Source organism: Oxyura jamaicensis, chromosome 1 (assembly GCF_011077185.1).
Source record: "Oxyura jamaicensis isolate SHBP4307 breed ruddy duck chromosome 1, BPBGC_Ojam_1.0, whole genome shotgun sequence".
NCBI classification, from domain to species: domain Eukaryota; kingdom Metazoa; phylum Chordata; class Aves; order Anseriformes; family Anatidae; genus Oxyura; species Oxyura jamaicensis.
Genome location: NC_048893.1, coordinates 77,252,934 through 77,269,613, shown reverse-complemented (window position 1 = coordinate 77,269,613; position 16,680 = coordinate 77,252,934). Strand labels below are relative to the sequence as shown.

Genomic DNA, 16,680 nt, shown 5'->3' with positions numbered 1-16,680 from the left:
AAAAAAAAAAAAAAAAAAAAAAAAAAAAAAAAAAAAAAAACGTTTGTCTGTAAAAATAACAAACAGACATGTGAATACTTAACTAACAGCCATGGGCTGTGTTGGAAACCAGTTGTCTGACTTTACATGTAGTTTTCCCACTGCAGAGTCCTGTTGTAGCTCAACAGATGAATAATTTGTCAAGGTAGTGGCTGGACCTGGTCCTTTCCTCTCTGCCTGGTGGTGGTGAGCTTTCTCATCAGGTCGGGTCATGTGCAGTTGGGACGATGAAGCCATTGTCTGTGAGGGGGAGATGTGTGACTGCAGCCAGTGGCCATGGCCACCAGGGTTCAGCAGTGCTGAAATCACAGACTACAGCCCACTCAGCCACTGCCACCAGCGAAGCCCAGGGTAAAGCCCCGGACTTGCACCACATGCTTCCTTCTCACTTAACCACCGAGAAAATGAAAAACAAGTGGTGGCATCAACCTGCCAGCTGGCTGAGAAAAGGGAAAGGGATTGATGGGTACAATTAGTGCTGGGTTGTCACAGGAAGGGGTTCAAAGCATCAGTGGTGAACTCTGTTCAAATGTGAGGAAAGTGGAGTATTTGTGTTCCCCAGAACTGTTTTGTAGTCATGAAAGAGCCAGTGAAATCTGTCTGCAACGGTTGGAACATCTGGGTGTCCCCGCAGATGTCTGCTAGTTCTGGGCTATGTGTGAGTCTTCCCATGGGGAGAGTGACTAGGAGCAAACAGTATAAAGAAGTGTGTGGGTAGGGATGACAGAGGTAGATGGCAGCTGTTTCTGTGTGGGAGACAGCCATCTCTGTACATCTGTCGGTGGGGGATGTGGGGATCACTCACTTTCTGAGGGGACAGATGGGAAGTGCATGTGAAGAGAGAAGTGGTAGGGGTGGATATGAAGTATTTTCAAGGCTGTGGAACAAGTATTGGAGGGAATATACAGAGCTATTTTCCTGATTGTATCACAATTCCTAAGTACGTAAGGTAGAGGGCTTCTACAGAAAGCCTCAAGGAAGACTGAGCTTCCTTGGGAATAAAATAAATAAAAAAATAAAATCCAATTCAGCTAAGAGTCTTCTTCACATGGTACAAACCTCTTGCTGTGTGAGCAAGATCAGCATGGTGGCCCTAAAGCCCCTGTCCTCTTAAGACAGAAAGCGTCTGGAAAGATCAGAACAAGACCATATAGCTCTCTGTCTCATCTTTCTCAATCTCTTTGTTCCCGACCTCTTCATACACAGGCAGAGGTGTTTCCTAGTCTGACTTCTAAGTTTGTGTTTGAAATTTCCCTCTGTGGAAATACTCAATGATGAAGATGTGTGCAGATGAAGACAGTGCTGTGTTGGATCAGGTCAGAGAAGCAATCTATTGGTTGCATTTCAATGCACTTGACAGGGGTGGCATTTAGTTCCACATTCACATCAAGCAGTGTCAGAAGACCAGAGTGCATGACTCATTGCCACTCTGTGTATACTTTTGAGAGAGTAACCACCACCTAACCATGTAAATATAAAGATTGCATAGAACAAGCTCCATTTGTGTTATCTGTTACAAACCTGTACTAGAGGTGGTAAAAATATTCTTGGAGGATTGCATCCTACTGGGTAAGATTTACAGCACTCCTCCAACATTTTCTGTGCTTCTGCTGCATGTGTTCCCCATTGTGGAACACCACCAATAAATGTGCTATTTCCCAGTTCCTCTTTCACACCCTCCAGCACTAAACTGTTTTGTTTTGGGTTTGTCTCTACTATAGATATTAAATGTTGTATCTTACATTAGCTGCGTTAACATGTAAAACACTGTTAATCTCACTAACTGAGAAACATATTTCTTTACCTGCATTTGCCAGAAGTCAGTATTGTTAGAGCAAACTGACATTGAACCAAAGGGTTACAGAAGGAAGATTACATTGTACTATACATGAATGTTTAAAGGCTTGTCTATACTCAGAAGTGAATTCAGGTTGAGTGTGAAATTTAAACCCAACAGCTGCTTCTGAATAACTCTGTGGTTAGACAAGTTCTAAGATAGCATCCTCTCCTGTGGCTTCTGCCTCAGCCAGGACGTGAACAAGCACACTCACAAGACGAAAACAACTTTTGTTCTCTTAAGAGATGGGATTTGGGCAGTATTTGGTTTCTGTTCAAAACCAAAACCAGATGTTATGGCTTTCAGCTATAAAAGACAGATCTCATAAATCCACTGTAGACATTTAACCAGTTTTCCCAGTATGCTCTCTTTGAGGTAAACTTGTAGTACCACTAGATGCTGAAATGTGTGATGGGCTTGATTTTGGAAATACTGTGATAATGATAAAAACCATGCCTTAGGGGAATCAAATAGCCACTGTGTAGTCATCTGAGTCAAAAAAAAAAAAAAAAAAAAAAAAAAAAAAAGTACCTTAGATGCAAAGGCTACAGTGAAAATATTTAAGAAATGTTTTGGAAGAACATGGAAAGGTGGTGTCTGTGTATGTCCTCTCTCTACCATTCCCCACACTTCCCTACACATTCCTAGCATGTAAGTGGTGTGCACAAAACCACTGCATGGTAGCAGTGTAAACAAAGTTCAGTGACATCATCTTAGCAAAAGGGAAACTTCGCGCTGGATTAGGTAACAAAAATATGGACATGAAGAGGGAAATGAGAATTCATATGCTGGGATTTTTCCTGGGTTTGTACATTCAAAAGTTAGAAAAGATCTATTTGGTTCGCTGTTTCAAGCTCCTATAAGTTCACTCATTTCTCAAACAATTTGTACAATTATAGTATACATGACTGACTTTCCAAATAGATGATGCAGATAACTCCACAACCTTATAAATCTTCATGTAAGGATAGTTTTTCTTCGTTATTTATTGATTCTTGCATGTTTTCCCACTTAGATCCCTCAATATCTTCAGCAAGTTTTCTTTGTTTTTCTTATATATATATATTTTTTTTACTATTTAATAAATATACTCCTCAAATACTTGACACTATGTGTCCTTCCATGTTTAATCCCATTATTTGGTTTACAGAGTGCATATGATTCATTTCCTTCCTTCCTTCCTTCCTTCCTTCCATTTTCTTAAGTAGACCTATTTCAGATTTCTGATTTCCCTTAATTTTATGCACTACTTCATTGGCTCTGATGAGGCTGCACCTCAAGTACTGTGTTCAGTTTTGGGCCCCTCACTACAAGAAGGACATCAAGGTGCTCGAGCGAGTTCAGAGAAGGGTAACGAGGCTGGTGAAGGGTCTGGAGAACAGGTCTTACGAGGAGTGGCTGAGGGAGCTGGGATTGTTCAGTCTGGAGAAGAGGAGGCTCAGGGGCAACATTATGGCACTCCACAGGTACCTTAAAGGAGGCTGAGTGAGGTGGGGGTTGGTCTATTCTCCCACGTGCCTGGTGACAGGACAAGGGGGAATGGGCTAAAGCTGCACCAGGGGAGGTTTAGATTGGATATTAGGAAGAACTTCTTTACCGAAAGGATTGTTAGGCATTGGAATAGGCTGCCCAGGGAAATGGTTGAGTCACCATTCCTGGATGTCTTTAAAAGATGTTTAGATGTAGAGCTTAGTGATATGGTTTAGTGGAGGACTTGTTAGTGTTGGGTCAGAGGTTGGACTAGGTGATCTCGGAGGTCTTTTCCAACCTAGATGATTCTGTGTGATTCTGTGGTAACACTAGAATGTCCAAGACTAAAAGTGGTATTCAAAAACCAGATCTCTCTTATGTCTGTCTGCACACACCACTATGCATGTGTATGCTTTCAGTAATTATATTTTTGCACTCTTCAGTTCTTTCTTCTCTTCTACTACAAAATAACCCCTCTGTAATAAATCCAGCAGTAATTTATTTTATAAATCAAACTAATTTTTGATATTAAAAATTTCCAATTTCTTCCCCAAAATCTAATATAGGTGTTTTGAACTGATTTTCCCTAGACTTATTATCCTGGGCTTTTCCATTCTAGGTCTCTTATTTTCTGCCCATTTTTCTAGCCACTTTCTATCCCTCTATGTAACTTTTTTTTTTTTTTTTTTTTTTTCCCTATCTTTTCCATCCTTTCTACATATTTGCATTACATTCCTTCTCTACTGTACTACTTCTTGGCAGCTTTACCCCTTAATATGTTCAGAATGCTCAGTGAAACAACTGAAAAGAGTGACACCTCAACCTTGATAATTTTCATTTTCCAATATCCTGGCTTACATCCAATTTTCAGGTCAGGTTTGTTTTGCAGAGTTGATATAAGACACTTATAAACTGAATATATATGTGCAGGGTGTGTGTGTGTATGCAAATGGAAGAGGAAGGCTCAATATGTGACTTCACTGTGAAAACACTGCATCCTATTTCTTCACACCCCTCTTACTGGCCTTCCTAGCACTCTCTTTGCCCTCCTTTTAGGCTATGTAGGACTGCTACTAAAACAGTTCTTTGTTGCATTGGCCAACTAATTGCCCCACTTAGAATTTCAAGCACAAATACAGGCTGGGCAGAGAACGGATTGAAAGCAGCCCTGATGAGAAGGACTCGAGGGTGGTGGTTCATGAAGCTTGGCATGAACCTGCAATCTGCTCCTGCAGCCCAGAAAGCCACCTGTATCCTGGACTGTATCAAAAGAAGCATGGCCAGCAGGGCAAGGGAAGTGATTGCTCCCCTCTACTCTGTTGTCATGGAATACTGTGTTCAGCTCTGGGGTACTCAGCTCAAGAAGTGCACGGAAGTATTAGAATGAGTCCAGAGGAGGTCCATAAAGATGATCATGGGGCTGAAGCACCCGTGCTATAAAGACAAGCTGAGAGAGTTTAGTTTGTTCTACCTGGAGAAGAGAAGGCTCCAGGGAAACCTTATAATGGCCCTCCAATATATAAAGGGGGCCTACATGAAAGGTAAGGAGGGATTCTTTATCATGGAGTGTAGTGCTAGGATAAGGAGTAATAGCTTTAAACTGAAAGAGGGTAGGTTTAGATTAGATATTACAAAGAAAATTTTACTCAGAGGGTGGTGAGGCAGAGGAACAGGTTGCCCAGGGAAGCTGTGGATACTCCATTCCTTGAAGTGTTCAAGGCCAGGTTGGATGGGGTTGCCTGGTCTAGTGAAAGGTATCCCTGCCTATGTCGGGGGGGTGGTACTAAAAGATGTTTAAGCTCCCTTCCAACCCAATCCATTCTATAATTCTATGATTCTGTGAATTTTATTATAAACTTCTGCTCACTTTCCTGATAGGAAGTCAGGCATCTTGTCATCATGTTAGTGTGCAGAGTAACTTCTCCACCTCAGCTCTGCCATTCACAGAAGCAGTATCTGTTCACAGACCAGGCTCCATCATGTTACTCCCACCTAGTCTTTCCTAACCACTCCTATGTATCCCATCTACTTGCCCTCTACTTTCAATTTGCTCTTAAGCATGAAAAACTTCTTTTGTAACAGAGCGGTAATAGCTGACTTGTGCTAACAGAGGTGAGAACCCTCAAGACTGTGTACAAAATAAACTTATTTTTCAAAAAATTATGGAAAAGAAATTTTTATCTGACAAAGAATGGGTGTTATTAAAACATATCCTTCTCACAGGGACTACCCAGCAGCTTCTTCGGACATAAAGACCAAAACATCTATAGTTAAAAGCTTGTGGTATTGGTACAAACAAAGACTATCAGATTCTTGAACCTGATGGTCCTAAGGTCCAGAAGGCAGGATTTTCAAAAACAGAGTTGATATTTCTTACTTTGAAGTGAACAGAATTTTTAATGTTGATAGCAATAGAAGCATAATTAATATAAACTATGAGGATCTCGAAGTCCCACAAGTTATAACTCTTAAATATTCATGGACATGTAAATAAGAATGTGAGTACTTACACTTTACAAGTCTATGTCTTAAATAAGAGTCACCAATTCTGATCAGGTACAGTGATATGTGGTACTGGTGGTACCACATTACCCAGTTCCTTTGCATGGTATCTTCATGTATAGCAACATACATACATAAAGAAGTCTTTTTATGCCAGTGCTCGACCACATGCTTTGGCCCTGCTTTATTTATCAGTATAGGTTCCACCTGAAGGTAAACACTAGAAAGACTATGTACTGGTAGATTGTCTGATTCTGTGTAATAAGTGTGATTTGCAATAGTCAATCTAACTCAGTGATACTCTTTTTGAGAGAGACAGCAAATACCTTACCTTATCAAAACACATTTAGGAATCATTGCCTTATAAAGTCTGTCTTCCGGAATGTACATTTTCTGTGTTCAAACTGTCTTTTTAAGTTTGAGACAAATAAAAATGTGTAAGCTTTATGTTGAAAGAGTAACAATTACAGGCTTCCCCAGAAGTAAAACTATTTAATAGTACTAGAATATGAGTTTGTTTTTTTATAGCCTGTTTTTAAATAAATAAACAAAGAAAATCTTCATAAATTCAAATCTTGCCCTCAGAAGCTAAAGGTGCTTTTCACATCTGTTAGGAGAGGGAGCAGTTTCTTTCAGAAGATTTTGAAACATATATGTTCTTAAAGTCCAGAGTAATATTCTATTTTTTCTCATTTATTTTTTGTCTTTCTCCTATGAGGATTATCACTTCCTTTTTTTTTTTTTTTTTTTTTTTTTTTTTTTTTTTCCCTCTCCAATTTATTCTTATTTGACTTGTTCCATTTGAAATGGTAGCAGATGAATTTCAGAGTTTGATGTCATCTGAACCGTCCTTAAGCAAACATTTTTGGTTTAGTTTCTCTTTGGTGAGTTCATTTCTTTACCTTAATCTTTCTCAGTGTCTCAGGCCCATATTGTGCCTTTACTAACTCAGTTTCTGAAGACAAAGTTTCGACAACTGCATCTCAAATTAATGCATTTATTTCTGTTTACAATAGCATTGTAGAAGCAGGACTCCACAAATGAGTAAATGCTGAAATGCCACAGATTGCAGGCCAAATTCTGACCTCAGGTGCTGATGATCCTACTAAAATTAGAGTTTCTAACCAAACCTTAAATTTGATTTTTGTATGTTTATTTTTTAAAACCACCAATGAACATGAAAAGCATTTTAGTATGCTGAATCATAGAAATCACAGAGGGGAGGAGAATATGTCCATATTAGACAACTGGTATAGCTGACTGAAAAAAAAATGTAGCAAAACCATTTATTTGCTGGAAATTGCCAGTTTCTCGGAAACAAATAATTCCCCAGATACTGTTCAGTTTCATCTCAGTCCCCTTAAACACCAAAGTTTAAAAACCTGTCAGGTTTCCCCCTTATATATATATATATATGTATGTATGTATACATATAAGGGGGAAACCTATATATATATATGTATATATCTTTTTGTTGGTTTGTTGGTTTGTTGACCCATCTACTTTCTGCTAGAGATACCAGCCATCCACAGCCCAGGAAACTGGTACTTACAGACACAGGGAAAAAGTAAGTGAAGCCAATTGATCTTGAACTGCCCCCTCACAGAGAACACTGAAAGCTGCTGGAGTTGGAAGGTCATGTGTGAATTCCTTAGAACTGGAGAATTAAAAACAACAAAATCTATCTCTTAATGCAGTCTAATATGTCCTACCATGTTTTGTGGTCCAAAAATTCAAACCAGCCAGGTGACATACTCTTCAAAGCTCTGTTATGTCTGATTTTCCATTCAAGTGACCGGGCTTCCATCATTCCACTAAAAAACTACTACCATCCCCTATCCAACTTTAGCATCATTCATTCCAACATTATTGAGTCCTTTTCTATATGAGAAGTTATTAACAACAGTACAGATCTGGGTAGCAGTAGGATGGCTTAGCACAGGATAATTTTAGAGTCAAGCTTTGTTTTCAATTTTATTTTTTCATTAGTTAAGTTCATGTGGCCAATTTTTTTTTTTTTTTTTTTTTTTGTTAATGATGGTGTTATTCAAGAAAGAAGAGAAAATAAAGTTTATCACTGTTGAATATAAGAAGTATTTTAATAAATAAGGTGTTATTGGAAAACAGCTCTTTTTCAAGAGAAAGGCTTAGTGGCATCTCTGATGTGTGCCTGATGTATGCATCAACTGATGTATGCATCAACTGTAGCCTGGACAGAGATCAACAAAGTAGCATTACACAAACTTGCATGCCTGCACAATGCAGCACCACACTATGGAAGACCTTCCTGATCCTCCAATCGATTAGCAAAACTGCACTTATATAACTAGACTTATTTGTGCTTGAACAGCATTGCAAATCTTTCCAGAAACATGTTCCCCAACGGCACTCTGTAGATCCCTCAAAAACATGATTTACAAGGCTTGTATTAAGGCACTCCCATGTGTAAAGAAGCTCAGGCAGAGCAGAAGAGAAAGCACTTCATGAGCCAGCATCCTCTGATATCTAAATTGGAGGCACAGTGCTTTGCCATCTAGAAGACAGCTATCTGCTCTGTTGTGTCCACACAAACACACTGAGGTTCCTCTCAGGTATTCAAACTGTTTGATGGGGCACTAGAAAAAAGCTAACTAAGCCACAGCCTTATTCTGGTGTCCTCAGGGCAATGTGCTCTTTCAGAATGGATGGAGGCAGAAATTTAAGAATACAGTGCCAAAAGAAAGGTACAAACAGCTTCTTGCTATTTAAGATGTTCAAGTCCATAAAATTGATTATTGTAATTTTAATTTATAAATGGATTCCTAGAGACTTATTTATTCTAATTGCTTTTTAATTTTTCTCCAGATTACCTGACATTTTTTGGTAACAGGATTTAAAGTTTGCAATGTAGCATCCAATATAACTTTTTAGTTACCTGGCAGATTTCCATTGATGGATTCCAAGCTTTTTGTTACTGTTGTTGTTTGTTTGTTTGTTTGCTACCTTTTCCCATCCATCAGCTTCTATCATCCCTCTGTTAATTTTTATTTATTTAATTATTTGAGTAGTTGGTGGCTGTCTCTGGAGATAACTAGCTTAACAGATGTCTAATTCTGACCCTACTTACATGGGACAAGACAAATGAAGCCCCAGGGAGTTAGTTCATTCTGTGTCAATGAAAAATTAGAGCAGAGTCAAACCCTGAGAACTCAACACAGAAACTATTGCAAATAGCCAGGGAGATGAGGGCTGTTGTCTCTGCACAAAGTCTTTTTTTTTTCAGCGTAGAAACAGTTTTCTGAATCTGGACTAGCAAATTTTCATCTGAAATTCTGCTCTGACTTGTCTACTACTAGGTGGCATTAAATGTTATCTATCATTAGCCTGATGCCACTTCTGTTTCTTGGTTTTGTTTACTCTTTCTGAAAGTATGTATTGGCATAATGACTCCATCTCTTTCCTTGTTTTCATCCATTAGTTTCATTCAGATAGATTATCTCAGGCAAAACTTGGAAAACAAAACCCAGAGTATACCTTTTGACTACGGCAAAAAAAATCATAGGTACCACCACTATACTTCACAGGTAAAGAATAAATGACATGAAAAGAAGCTCAAAGATCCTTCTGTAAGTCATGAAATGTTTTAACAATTTCCTTTTTTCCTTTCTTGTTCTTACTGAGAAGGATCAGACGGGAAGAGAAGTAAACTCTGCCATCTGGAAAGATCAAAAGATTAGTATTAAAAGGGGCAGGTGTCAAGTTTGTTCAGCACCAGCCCATCTTTGCCAGTTATCAACATCAGAATCTACAAGGCTAAATCTATAAGGGCTAAATTATGTTGAAGATAAATTATTTTGGAAAGATTTTTTTTCAGTATTTTTCTCTTATGTAATTGTTCATCTTGAAAACCACACATTCATTCTCAGAAACTGAAAAGAAACCAGTTTGAAGTTTTACCTCTGGTACCAAAGGAAATTCTTTGCCTTGGTCTTTCCTATGCTATATTTAACATGGCATTCTGGCTTTCTGTTAAATTCCATTAGCTTTGTCATAACCTTTTAATGTAATACTAATTAGAATTTATTTATGGGTAACTTGGGCCTTGTTCTTATATCAATTTGAAATAGAGATATAGAACCTGTAAAATTTCTTTTGAGTGGTAAATCAGTAGACAAAAATCCCTTCATAGTTCTCATTTGGTTCTGGATGGTCCACTGGCTCCTCTGCTTTCAGTATTAGAAATTATTTACCCTTTGGGGGCTCAGTCCACAAGGAAGAACTGTGTCTGGGTATAACATTGGTGAAATAGAACGCTGTACACAGAAAATAGCTATGTAATTTGTTACTGAGGTTAGGAAAATAAAATAACTTCATTTTGTTAGGAAAATCAAAACTAAATATTTCATATTATTCAAATTACATGGACTGAAATATCTATTGTTACTATTTAAGGCTTAATGGTGAAAATGAGAAAAAGTATTGCCAACTCATAAATATTTGATGGAGAACATAATTTAATTGTACAGAACCATTGTTTTACGTGAGCACAATAAGGAAATTTCATCCGTTTCTATTTCTTGAATTACTGAAAGAAGCTGTCTACCAAAACTTAACCTTTAGTGCATAGTTCTGAGACTGTTTTAATCCACAATTAAATTTTAGAGAAGGAAGCTAAACCACACCACCTCACTGCAACGCTGAGTGGCTGTATTGATCTAAGTAGAATCTCTGCTGTATTTGCCTCTACGTGTGGAGAAGAGTCACTGAGCTTCTCAAAACCAAAATCATAAACTCATATCTTATGGATGTCGCCTATGCTGTTTTACTTGGTGATGGGATGAAGTGGAAAGAGGGGATGGAGAATTCCTCCCTCTCACTGCTCTTGTACTGGAGAGTGCTGTAGGTGATACTAGCATCAGTAGTATTACTACTGTGTCATTTTACAGTATTAAGAACAAATTAAGCTTATCTGGTGATAAAAACACTAACTGCTGATTTGCATTAGTGTTTCCCTCCTTGTTGGCACTGGTAGAATTATTTGCCCCCTCCAACACATTAAGGTTCTTTTGTGCTTTTTCAAGAAATTCAGCTTGTTTCTGATAGACTTAACCATGTCTGGAATCAGTGATGCCATTTCAGTATAAAATGAGAGAACAAAACCAAAGCTACTTTCTGTCAATTTCAGCCCTTTCAAAGTTGCTTTCAATTAAACCAGACTTTAACTGTTTAACCTCACCCCCATTTAAAATAAAATAAAATAAATATTATTATTATTATTATTTAGGGAAAGGCTATGAACATTTTTGTGAGATGAATTGTTCATACTAACAGCACACTGGTGCAACAACCCAATTTGTAGCAGAAATCTTAAAAGCACAGTTCTAAGAATTAATATAAAAAATGCCTCTTTCACAATTATTTCTTTAGGGACTGGGTGTTTCTAATCATCATTTTTTCTTTAGCTTACTTATAGCTTCATTTCCTGGCAGAAACAAATTTTAAAGAGAGAAACTCCATAACTGTAATCATGTTTTTTAGCAGATGGAATTCCTTCACATATTCCCATCTTTATTATATTCTTAGCCATTTTCACATTTCATTTATGTGTGCAATTTTATAGTTCTTATAAGAATGTAAGCAGGTAGAAGTTTTTATGCATGCAGACACCTCCTTGTCTAGAAGGGGAAAAGGTGTTTTAGGTTTCAAATTCAGAGTCCCACTGTATTAGAGAAGTAGAACATTTAATTATGTCTCACTACTAAAACAATGCTGACAATGAAACACCCTTTGCAAAATAATCCTAAACAATTATAGGGAAAGCCATCCCTCAGGACAGGTCTTATACTTCCAGCTTTCCTCAGTTAAATTATATTTAAATCTGTACTCTGAATATGTGAAACTGGTGTTATTCAATAGCTTGAAAGCAGGTAGAACTTCATGGCTCCCAGGTGATGTTGATACTAGACTGAGCAATTGAGTATGTTATTTATCATACAAAACATGAATTTTTCATCAAGCATTGTCTATATGATGATTTAAGTGTTCTGTTTACTTGCCTTCCCACTTCATGAAAGGCTTTTAGTAACTCTGACCCTTGCTGTCTTGCCTCCTAGATGTTATCCTTCAGACAAATTTAGTATAATGATTATGCCTTTGCTACAGAACTAACATAAGTTATCCACAGTCAAGACTGTAATAGTTTTCCTTTAACCTTGTTCTTGGCAATATTTTGTTCGCATAGAGTAACCATTCTTTTACATGCAAAAAGATTGCTTTATTGTAAAGCCTACAGTGTGAATTTAAAGTGAGCTGTGGATTTACCAGCAAGTCCAAGTGCATATAATCCAGTCCTGACATGAGAGTTTGGTTTTGAGTTTAACAGAAACTATTTTCCAAGTAACAAAGACTAAACCAAAACAAGTGTCTTGATGTCAACTATATGAATGAAGACCAGTTTCTTATGAACTTGTGCCCTGTGCCTGTAGTCCTTCCCGGAGCTTCATTCTTTCCATTCTGCAATACCTCAGCTTCCTCTAGCTCTCCTGCTCTCACCTCCCTGTCCTTTAAACACCTACAGAATTTCTTATCTCTTTTCCTTTTCTCTGACTACTAGCTTAGAAAGAGACAGCATGTATTTTTGCTATTTGAGCTCTGTGTATGCTAATAGAGAAGATAAGAAGCTACTGAACTTACAACATTTTGTTCCTTATGAGAGAGATAATAACATGAATGTATTCTTCTGCCACTTATCATGAAACTTATAGGAACTTAATATTTTTGAAAATTTTGTACCCCTTGCAGATTTGGTTAAAATAGACTTACAGAATTAGAAATTACTGGTAGGGATTAGGAGGCAATAAGACTTTATTTTCCTTAATAAAACAGTCTAAAAAGGCACAGGAGGAGTTGCAAGGAAGAGCAATCCATATATTGCTAAAGAGTATTTCTGTTCCACTGAATATTTTTATGTTTATTTTGTGATTACATATATATTTTAACACTTATTTAGGGGTTACTGGTGATCAGTCCAGACTGCCTCTGAGGTGTGCAATTCTGGAAAAGCAATGATCATTTCATTCTGTTTTCTGCTCCAAAATTTGCTCCAAATTATTTGCTCCAAAATAATTCAGATTGCTTTCCCTCTAGTTCGGAAACAGGGTCGATCTGTTCTTTGTGTGTGTGTGTGTGTGATTGCTTGTTTGTTCATCTCTGTTTGTTGTTTCTTTCTTTGAAATATATCATGTACTGGAAGCACTTGATCACATTCTAGACCAAGATTTTCAGCGCAGACAGCTCAGTTCATACAGTTGTCGTATACACTGCATTTGTAAAACCATTGAATTCAAAGGTTTATAACAGTCCTGGGTGTTTTTCTAAGTCCTGGTACTGAAAAATAACTCTATTTGTGCTAATATATCTGACTTTTTGATTACTACAATTATTTTAGAGACATTAGCAGACCCTGAGAGTTCATGAACAGACTGTTGGAGAAAACTGGGATCAAAGCTCTCAGGCTCTTTCCCCAGTAAAAAAGCAGGAACTTGCACAAGTCCACAGCCACAAGGTGGTAAATTCCTCTTCTCACATGGTTGTGGAAGGGAGTGCATCTGAAAAATGCAACCCTTTCCTCTGGGTATGGGCATATATTTTCGCCCAATTTTATGCATCCCAAACAAAAATGAAATACCTGAAAGAAAGCACATTGTATCACGTATTATAGTGTGAGATCTTGCCATAGGACTTCATCTACCAAAGACCAGCTAAGTATCCCATAAAAGTGGATGAGAGTCTTCAAGTCAAGCGCCAGCGATGCCAGTTATTGGAGTTAATATTGGCCGCAGAAGAAACTCCAGATTCCTTAAAAAAGAATTGAATTGGCTTGCTCATTTATTTTTTAGATCACCAAGTTCTATTAGCATCACTTCACTGGAATACAGACATTGATGTTAAACTTGTGCATTACAAACATTTTGGTGTAGTAATTTGTTAGGGAGTGGTCTGCCAATGTCATATCTCAATCACATCTGAAAAAGTTTGAACAATTGCTTTAAGGAATATTTCAAAATCAATACTTTGCTGAAGTTCTCTTCCATTGCTTAATTTTTATTGCTACACACATTTCTAAAAATATGTTTTTTTTTTGTTTTGTTTTGTTTTGTTTTGTTTTGTTTTTACCTAATAGGGCATCCTGTCATTTATTCTTTTCATTTTTTCATTTTTGTTTCTTTTAGCCTTTGGGGTAAGTTAATTTCATTCCCGGCGCCGGCCGCCCCTTTTTTTAAAATTAATTTCTTTTCATTTTTTTCATTAATTTGTTATATACTCAGATCTTGGGATATAAGATGACTCATCCACATGAACAGAAAACTTTCAAATAATTTCAGTTGGAATGAATCTTGTCTATTATGTGTCAATTACAAAGATCTCTCTGGCCTCCTTCTCTTAAAATCCATGCATCAGTAGGCAATAGGCAATCAACTGAGGCACAAGAGTTTCACTGTGAAAATCAAGAAACACTTTTTACTATAAAGGTGACCAAGCACTGGAACAGGCTACCCAGAGACATTATGGAGTCTCCCACCTTGGAAAAAAATCAAAATCTGTCTGGACATGGTCCTCTGCTTGAGCAGAGGGCCTGGACCAGGTGGCCTTGAGAGGTATCATCCAACCTCATACATTCTGTGATTCTTTGACTACAATTTTTGCTGACTCATTGACATAATTGCCATTTTGACTTTAGCCAGCAGTGCATGCTTGCAGCCCAGAAGACCAACTGCATCCTGGGCTGCATCAACAGAGAAGTGGCCAGTAGGTCGAGGGAGGTGGTTGTCATCCTCTGCTCTGCCCTTGTGAGGCCCCACTCAGAGTACTGTGTCCAGGTGTGGGGCCCCCAGCACAAGAAGGATGTGGATCTTTTAGAATTGGTTCAGAGAAGGGACATGAAGTTGACCGGAAGGCTGGAGCACCTCTCCTACAAAGAAAGGCTGAGGGGGCTGGTGCCATTTAGCCTAAATAAGAGAAGACTCCTTGGGGTGACCTCATTGCAACTTTTCAATACTTAAAGAGGGTTTACAAAAAAGATGGAGAGCAAATTTTTTGATCAGTCAGATAAATACAGGACAATGGGGAATAGTTTTAAACTAAAATAAGGGAGTTTTAGATTAAAGGTTAGGAGGAAATTCTTTACTCAGAGGGTGGTGAAGCACTGGAACTGGTTGCCCAGAGAGGCTGTGGATGCCCTGTCCCTGGAGGTGTTCAAGACCAGGTTGGATGAAGCCCTGGGCAAACCGATCTAATGGGTGGCATCCCTGCCAATGGCAGTGGGGGTTTGAACTAGATAATCTTTAAAGTTCCTTCCCACCCAAGGCATTCTATGAGTTTGGTTCTTAGATATAAAAATGTAATTTATATGGCCCTGTGTAATTTCAGGTGATAGCTGAAAATTTTAGAGGAATTTTTTACTTTGATTCCAGAGAGCTACTGTTGCACATTTGTAAAAATGAGTATCTGCATGGGGACTTCTTGAAAGTGTCTGTAGGGTAGGATGGGGCAAACCGATTCTCTGTGTGAATGAGGCATCTATTGGTGTAGTCTGACATTTCAACATTAGGTATGATTCCAAAACAAGGAATATGGTGAGTAGAGATGTCAGTTCAGAGACACACCAACCGGGACACAAGCTAGATCTGTTGCCCTTCTCCAAGAGGAGGGCCTGCCAATATTTGAGGATGCGGAAAGCAGGAGTCTTTGCTGGCAGCTAGAAAGAGCAAAAGAAGAGGGAATTGAGGGCAGAGGGTTGCCAAAACAGACTCCAAAGTGTTTTGCTGTGACTCTGACCAAATGCTTACAAAAAAAACCTGTCCTGGAATGAGTTCCAACTCAAGAAGGCAAACATTAGTTGAAGTTATTTGGCACGCCTGTTTGAATAACAAATATACTTGGGTGGGAGGAGGAATATCATAGTCCATTTAAAACCAATTCTAAAAGTTCAATACTCACATTTTACATAGAGCCAGTGATGGGCACATCCACTACACTGATCCTACTTATGCTCTATTATTCTAACAACTTAGCTAGACCCTAGTCTCGTTACTAGTCTTCTAACAGAGTGAGTTTCAAATGGGAAAAAAAAAATAAAAAAAATAAAAAAAATCCTTTTTAGGACTTGATCATTCATTTCTCCACATCTTAATTCTTCATTGATCCATTGAGATTTGGGCCATGTGTGGGCGGTGTCAGGATTATCTGAATTTGTGCAAACACCCGTGAAAAGTGTTGTTATGCATAGTTTGGCAGTTTGATGTAGGTAGTCTGCCAAAATGAGACAGGAGCCTTATCAGAAGGAGACAGGAAATTGTCAAGCAAATTTGGGAGTTGACTTTTGAGTTAGGAGTGTTGACAGGAACAGATCTGTCTGTCTGGCAATTATCAATTATTTCCCTAACAGTCACAGAGAAAACCAAGGCATCTTCAGATTTTGGCTGGGCAGGAGATGTGTAAGATTTGTTTCCCCAGAGCCATTCTAGTTCTGCAGTTCTGTTCTGACTTAGATCCAAAAATGCAAGGGGTATATTTCCATGCTTCAGAAATCTCATAGCAACATCTGTTGTTCATGAAAGATTTCTACCCAACTTGGTAGAAATTTCAAAGAATATCTGACATGACTGAGACTGTCAAACCAGAATAAACATTCAACTCTAGTCTACATTTAATCCAGATCCAAAACACTACGTAGGAAGTTATAGAGGTACTGTTTCAAGTTAGTGGACTGTTTTCTCTCTCAGGAATCTGTGTTTTTCTTTTCCTTTTCCCTTTCCCTTTCCCTTTCCCTTTCCCTTTCCCTTTCCCTTTCC

At 38.2% G+C, this 16,680-nt stretch overlaps 1 protein-coding gene and 1 long non-coding RNA gene across 2 annotated transcripts in view; one reads left to right on the top strand and one right to left on the bottom strand.

Moving 5' to 3' along the window:
• NTF3 (neurotrophin 3) overlaps positions 1-16,680 on the top strand; it is a 54,258-nt gene that overhangs the window by 5,264 nt on the left and 32,314 nt on the right. The gene's annotated exons all lie outside the window — the stretch shown is intronic.
• The window catches only part of LOC118157719, an 11,175-nt gene continuing 4,925 nt past the window's right edge, over positions 10,431-16,680 (bottom strand). Inside the window, exons 2-3 of the long non-coding RNA XR_004746714.1 lie at positions 13,945-13,948; positions 10,431-10,441 (exon numbers count right to left, since the gene is read on the bottom strand). This is a non-coding gene — a long non-coding RNA (uncharacterized LOC118157719). The remainder of the gene's footprint in view (positions 10,442-13,944; positions 13,949-16,680) is intronic.